Source organism: Balaenoptera acutorostrata, chromosome 1 (assembly GCF_949987535.1).
Source record: "Balaenoptera acutorostrata chromosome 1, mBalAcu1.1, whole genome shotgun sequence".
Taxonomy (NCBI): Eukaryota; Metazoa; Chordata; class Mammalia; order Artiodactyla; family Balaenopteridae; genus Balaenoptera; species Balaenoptera acutorostrata.
Genome location: NC_080064.1, coordinates 60188506 through 60196404, shown reverse-complemented (window position 1 = coordinate 60196404; position 7899 = coordinate 60188506).

Here is a 7899-nt window from a genome sequence, read left to right as displayed (position 1 = left end):
TCTCAAGAGAAAAGAAGACAAGATCTCAAGAGAAAAGAAGACAAACAAAACAAAAAATACATGATTCTAAATGAACCAGACTCTTGAAGTTGTGTTCATCTCTAACAGCTATGATTCAATGATCCCAAAAGATAAATGTACGAAAACAAGAAAGAAAGACTTCACCTGAATGTAGAAGAAAACCATCCACTGAAGATGAATGATTCATGAAATATTTTTCCTATTTTTTAAAAACTCATCTGCAGTAAAAATCTTTTTGAATGAGAAATTACATTTGGGAGATTTTCTCTATGTACACTAATGTCTTTTTTTTTTTTCTCTCTCTCTTTTGGTTCTTTGCAAATGGGTCTAATCCAGGTAACTTCTCCAAAAGGTAGCTTAAATAACATTAAAATGATGGGTGCATCAATAAAGCAACTAGTGGGTAGTCATTAAGATTTGGGTTTTGGGGTCAGCTTGGTTTCATTTCAAAAAGTTGTGTAATATTAGGCAAAAAACTGGAAAATTCAGCTTTCTTATCTGTAGAATGGGATTAATAGTACTTATCTTTTAGGGCTGCTATGAGAACTAAAGGAAATAATTCATGTAAAAATGTTTGAAATTCTAACCATTTTTATTAATGTAAGTTCATTTATTCATTCAGGAAGTATTTGCTGAGCGAGCCCTATGTGTCAGGCACTGTTCTAGGTTTTGGAGATGTAGCAGTAAGGAAGACAAGATCCATTCCTTCAGAGACCTTACTTACTAGTGAGATAGACAAACATTAACAATAAATGATAGTATTTAATTAGTGTTCATTTACTTTGATGTGATAATGGTTATTGGGATTGTGTAGGAAATTTCCTTATTCTTAGGATAAGGTGAAGAATTTAGGGGTGAAAGAATGATGAAGAATTTAGGGGTGATATGTTGCAATGTTTGCAACTTAAAAATATTTGGCAAAAAAAGTCATATGTGTATGTGTATACATATATGTTTGTATATTTGTGTGTAAATGTGTGTATACACACTTACACATATGTGAGAGAGAGAAAGTAAATGTGGCAAAATGTTAACAAAAAATAAATAAATAAATAAATAAGTAAATAAATTTAAAAAATAAGTAAATATATGCTATAATATTTAGAAATGATCTTTACTATGAAGAAAAATATTCATTTTAGTATAGCTCTTTAACAAAAAGCCATGACATATCAATAGGATTTCTGGACAGGAGGGATTACCAGATTTAGATGACAGAATAGAATGATCCTAATAGTATCATGCATGATCTTGTCCCACTAAACAACCAGACATAGTGCAAAGAAACTTGAAGTTGAAGAGGACAGTGGAAGTCAAACTACTAGGGGTTACATATATTGTGAGTTTTGAAATCTTTATCAAAGTAAACAAACTGAACAATAGGTAAATTGTACCTATTTTTTTAAAAAAGGTTGTTACTTCTGGATTTGGTAACCTTTTTGAAGTAGGTTAATGGAAAGAAAATGTAATTGGCCAATATTTCTGAAATTGAATACTCTTTCTGCCCCTAAAGAACCTATTAAAATAGCAATTATAATAATGATAATGATTAATAAATACTTATAATGATAATAGTATAATAGTAATAACAATTATTAACATTTATTGAAAGCTTACAATGAATCACATTTTTGCAAAGCCCTTCAAAAGCATATCCTCGGGCTTCCCTGGTGGTGCAGTGGTTGAGAGTCTGCCTGCCAATGCAGGGGACACGGGTTCGAGCCCTGGTCTGGGAAGATCCCACATGCCGCGGAGCAACTAGGCCCGTGTGCCACAACTGCTGAGCCTGCGCGTCTGGAGCCTCTGCTCCGCAACAAGAGAGGCCACGATAGTGAGAGGCCTGCGCACCGCAATGAAGAGTGGCCCCCACTTGCCGCAACTAGAGAAAGCCCTCGCACAGAAACGAAGACCCAACACAGCCAAAAGTAAATAAATAAATTTAAAATAAATAAATAAATAAAAGTAACTACATAATAAATATAAAAGATTATATATATAAAAACAACAACAACAAACCCTATTGCCTGTCAGGGAAATATGTCAGGTCAGTCTCTTCTTCTGAGAATAAAAATATTTAAAAAAAAAAAAAAAGCATATCCTCATTGAATCTTTAAAACACTATGAGGAAACAGACTCACAGACATAGAAAACAAAATTATGGTTACCAAAGGGGGAAGGGGTAGGGGAGGGATAAATTAGGAGTTTGGGATTAGCATATACAAACTACTATATATAAAACAGATAAATAATAATGTCCTACTGTATAACACAGGGAACTATATTCAATATAACACAGGGAACTATATTCAATAACTAATTCAATATATTTAGTAATAAAGTAAAATGGAAAAGAATAAGAAAAAGGAGATATATATATATAGACATATATACATGTTAACTGAATCACTTTGTTGTACACCAGAAACTAACACAACATTGTAAGTTAACTACACTTCAATAAAAGAAAAACACTTTGAGTTACTTGCCATTATCTTCCTCAATTTACGGGTGAAGAAACCAAAACTTACAGAAGTTCAGTACCTTCTTCAAGGACACAGAGATGGTAGAGAAGAGTGTCAAATGCTTCTCTATTGATTTCAGAGCTCTAAAAGCACTTTGCCAATACTCTTTGTTCTTACCGGATTATGAACTTTTCCTTCATTACCTATTCTGTACAGTTTATTCAGCATCCTACTATATTGGGTACCTTATATATCATGTCTTTCTTAATTATCTAAAAAACATGATGAGGTATGTCTTAGTCAGCTATTGGTATATAGCAAACAATACCAAAAACGAGTGGCAAAATCAATAAGCATTTTTTCTCACTCATGAATTTTTGAGACAGACTGGGAGCCAGCTAATCTAGTTCAGGCTCAGCTAGAATTGGCTGCAAGCCATGGATCATCCAGATATGCTCTACATGCCTTTCATTCTCTTTGGACCATTCAGCTAACTTGAGTATATGTTTCTCATGACTATGACAGAAGCACAAGAGAGCAAACCCCACCCAACCCCACAAGCAAATGTCAAGCCTTTTTTCTCATCAGACCTAATAAAATTCCTTCAGCCAAAGTAAGTTACATGGGCAAGTCCAAAATCAATGGAGTTTGGGAACATATTTGGACTTAGTGGAAGAAACTGCAGAGGTATATGGCAAAAGACATGGATACAAAGAAGATAAAGATTTGGTGACAATGATGCAATCTACCACAGATATCTACAATATTATTGCAGATGAAGAATTAGAGACTTACGTTGCTTAACAAACTTGATTTTGGTTAGCTAGCTCTTAACTGAAACAGTAAATCTTTCCTGCCCATTCTCAAAGAAAAATGGCTTTCCAGTATTGGGAGATGTTAACAAAGAAAAAAGAAGGAACTTGAGAGAGTTTATGGTGTATGCCTCTATTCTTCCTCTGTGTCCCTTGCAATACCTAATCTTATTCCTGACCCACAATGCATGGTTAATAAATGTGTGATGATAAGAAGTAGCCATCAAAGACTCCAATTAAACCAGAGGCAAATACACAAAAATGATAGTGTTGAGTAGGACATTTTTATAGGTACCTTTTCTATACTCATGGTATTTGTACAGAAGGAATTTTAAAGTAATGCAAAAGTAGAGTTGGCCTTTGAGCAAAGAAATACATATATTTTGGGGAGAGAGATGACTAAAACGAAACGCTGGCATTCCTTAAGTAGCATTATTAAACAATCTATTTAGCAAACCTATTATCCTCCTCAGTTTTTACTAGGAAAAAAACAAAACAAAGAAAAACAAAAACAGATAAACCATGATTACAGACTTGTGCTTCCCAAATGGAGGCAAATTTGGCCCTTTGTTTCTCATCCTTCTAGATATGCAAATCTTGGGCTTTAAATAGACAGTGCTAACTTGATTTGCTCTCAACTCAGTAGTTTTCAGTATAATTGATGCCAAGAAACAAATGTTGCAGGTCAGGTACAATTGTTTTACAACTAAGAGAGATCATTTGGGTCCATTGCACTGCAAACACATTGAAATTAGTGAAGATATATAGAGCATGTTAACTCTTTAAAAGTAGATGAGAAGCCAGAGATGCCCTAGGAAGAATGTGTCAACGACTACAATAATAAGAGCTAAGACTTATAAAATGCTTACTATGAAAGAGTCAGTACTGCACTATTATAATCTGCATTATCACACTCAGCCCTAATAAGAATTCTTTATTTTTTCATGCATTCAATAAATACATGGTGACCATCTGTTCTTTAGTAGACCTTGCGCTAGTTGGTGGCAATATAGTGAGGAACAAAAGTCATCACGGCCCCTGTCCTTATAGGGCTTATATTCTAAACAAATAATCACAAAAATAACTATAACATTGCAACTGTGTCAACTGCTGTATAGATGAATTTAATCAGTAATTAAACCTGACTGAAGAGGTCAAAGAATGCTTCTCTGAGGAAATAATTTGAGTTGAGATCTGAAGGACGAAGATGACTTAATTAAAGGGGAGAAGAGCATTTGGTCAGAGGGAAGAGCACATATGTGCAAAGATGAGGCAGGGAGCAGAGGTGCTCTGCCCTCTGGAATGCAGAGTGAAGAAAAGCAGAGAAGGATGAGGCTGGAGAAGAGATGGGGGCCAGACCATGCAAAATGTGGTCGATAGAGAAGTTTTGTCTTTATTCTAAGTACGACGGGAAGCCATTGAAGGGAGCCAGAGGAAGAAGACCCAGCACAAGTGACATTATCAGATTTTCAAACTGTCTAGCTACTAGGTGGAGATAGGATTGGATAGAAGAAGGCGGGCAGGGTGAATGCAGATGGACTACTTCAATAACTATTGCAATTATCTAAGAAATGATTACAGCTTAGTCTATTTTGATGGCAGTGGAGATAATGAGAAATACTCTCTTTTGAAATTCTAAGGCACACTTGAAAAAAGTTTAACGTCTCTGAAATCAGGATACTTCTTATAGTGTCTGTGCTATATTAATAATCCAATTGCCATGGCCTGTGTAAGTGCATGGAAACTTGCAAAATCCAAAAGATAACAGAGCAATTCTCTTAGAAATGGTATATAGCTAAATTTCGTGATGACAATACTGTGTGAAAAAACTTGGTGCTCTAGAACTCTTAAGTCAAGCAATGTGTCAATGCATGCATTGGCAGCATTTTTTCTGTTATGGGTACTTAAAGTAATGGTGCATGTTACAGTTGATGGGATTTTAGATTCACTGAAATACGACAAAAGGCTATTAGAGGTTAAACCAACAAAGGCTAGTTAGGTATTGATTATGGAAAATAAGGGAAACAGATGACTCAAGTGCCTGTTTTGGTTAAAAATATATGTAACTTTATGAATCAAGAGGTAAATAATACCATACCAATATTATTCCCATTTAACTGGCCAACTAATTGAAATAAGAGGAATTAAGAAAACTGTCAAAGGCCATATAATTTACAGGTGGCAGAGACTGCATAGGTCTGATTGCAGTGCCTGATATGCTAAGACATATACAAAATAAAACCTGGACCAACAAATATCAGAGAGTAAGTAACTGATTCACTAATGTATGGAAGTATATTAAACATTACTTGATCTCACAAGTAATTAAAAAAATATATAAACTAAAATAATAATGGAATATTATGTTGTCTGTCACATTATTAAAAACAAAACAATAAATTAAATGATTAATAAAATAAATTATCATCAGATATTGGCAATATTGAGTATAAATTCCTTTTCAGAATGTAAGAGAAAACTAACATTTAAGAACAATAAAAATAAAATAAGTGTGACAGAAAGGAACACATGGGTCAAATATTTGCAAATAATTATTAATTACACATAGGAAGCTGCTATTTTGACATTTTCTAGACTTGGGTAGCATTCTACATTTTCTTCTTATTGTTTATCTTTTTCTTTTTCTTGTTTTCTTTTTGAGAGGGAGTGGACAGGAGGAAGAGGACACCAGCTTTCTTTTACTACAGTGTTTTCATGAACACTGCTCTTGGCTCACGTTCAGGATCCTGGGATCAATTACTAATTCAGACATCCTCAACTATCTCTCATGTCAAGAGTCAATTGAGATGACATCTATCAAAGCCCAGCATAAACACTGTGATCCCAGTGAGCTTCAGCCTGTCTGAACAGATGGGACTTACATCTCTGGACTCATTATTCACCTTCCAAGCCCTTCCTCTCCTCTGGCAAAGCACTTGGACACAGTTACACATAAAGCTAAATGGCCTGCATTTTTGTTCATAGATTGTACCTTGTCCTTTTCTTCCTTTTGGCACCATGGTTTTAGACATTTATCATCTTTACAGAACTGATTCAAGAAGATTTGTGTGACTAATTCACATCCCTAAATAATCTGCTATGGTGTAATCCTTGGCAATTCTGAATTTCCCCTGGAATTCATGAGAAAGATGAGTGTCATTGGCTTGAAAGCCATGTGAAGCAAACCCTAACTCTATCCTACCTGGCTGAAATAAACCAGAATATTGATTTCTGGGTTTCTGTAATAATTTTTGGTTAAAGAGGGAAAGAATAGTTCAATCAAACTATTGAACATCTCATGACATGTACATGTACATTTGCAAGACCATGACTTGCAAATCCCACAAAGTGGCTGAAAAGTATAATCTGGGGGTTTAGAACTGACAATCACTAAGTAAACCTTTCCTTGTTTATCCCTTTCATCTTTATGAAACTATCATCTTTTTTAAGAAGAAATTTTATTTTATTTCATTTCTCTCACTCTTGAAGTCAATGCAATGCCACTCTCCTTGAAATTAAAAATGGAATACTGAGCTCTGAGTAATATTAACAGAAGTATACTGAGAATAAAAATGTTAGGCTCAAAGAGAGGCTGATTATTTTTATATGACAATGTTGTGATATTTTACCTAACATACTTGATATATATGCTAAAAATTGGGAATGCAACCTTAAGGAATCTTATACACAACAAGTTGCAAACTGGTGACATACAGTTTGATTTCAGCTTTCAGATGGTTTTTGCCTATTGTTAATTTTTTAAAAATTAGTTACCACAGTGAAAACCTGGAGAAATTTAAATAGAATTGAAAACATTCTGCCATGGAAACAATCAACCACGTTTGATCCCTGTTAATATAGGATTTCTTCTAAGTTTCCAAGCTCATAGTATATTCATAAGTTAACCAAAGTAATTATTTTTCTCATAGTACCAGTTTTTAGTTTTTTAAAAAATCCTTTTCTCTATCTTTTCCATTATATTAATGTGAAAATTTTGCCTCTTAGTTTCATCTCCTTATTTTTGTTTGCTTTGCATGTCTAGTTCCCTAGGATGTACCAAGTTCCTTTATTTTTCATCATTTCTTGAAAATGTAGTCACTCAAGGCTATACATTTTTCCATGTGAATTGCTCTTTCTGTGTCCTATGTTTCGATACAAGATGTTCTCCTGTTCCTTGTTTTATACATAATTTTAATTTCACTTCTGATTTTTCCTTGTTAATCTAAGTTACTTATTAGTGTCTTTCAAGTTGCTAAGATTTTTTAGTTCTAATTTGATTGGCTCATAATCAGAAAATCCACCCTTAAAAAATCCTGACTTTTAAAAAATCTTAGGACATTTTTATGCAGACACATACTAAATAAAATTCTAGATATTCTTTATTAAATGATTATAATATTTTATGTTTATTAAATCAAGCTTATTGATCACATCATTAAAGTATTCATAGTCTTTATTTTTAAAGATTTTTGTCGACTGAATCATTTTAATTTTGGAGAGGTATTTTGAAGTCTGAATATAAATTCACAATTCTATCTTTTTTTCACTTTATTCTTATGTTTTTTAACAGTTATGCCTATGTAATTAGCTGCTGTATTGTTTGG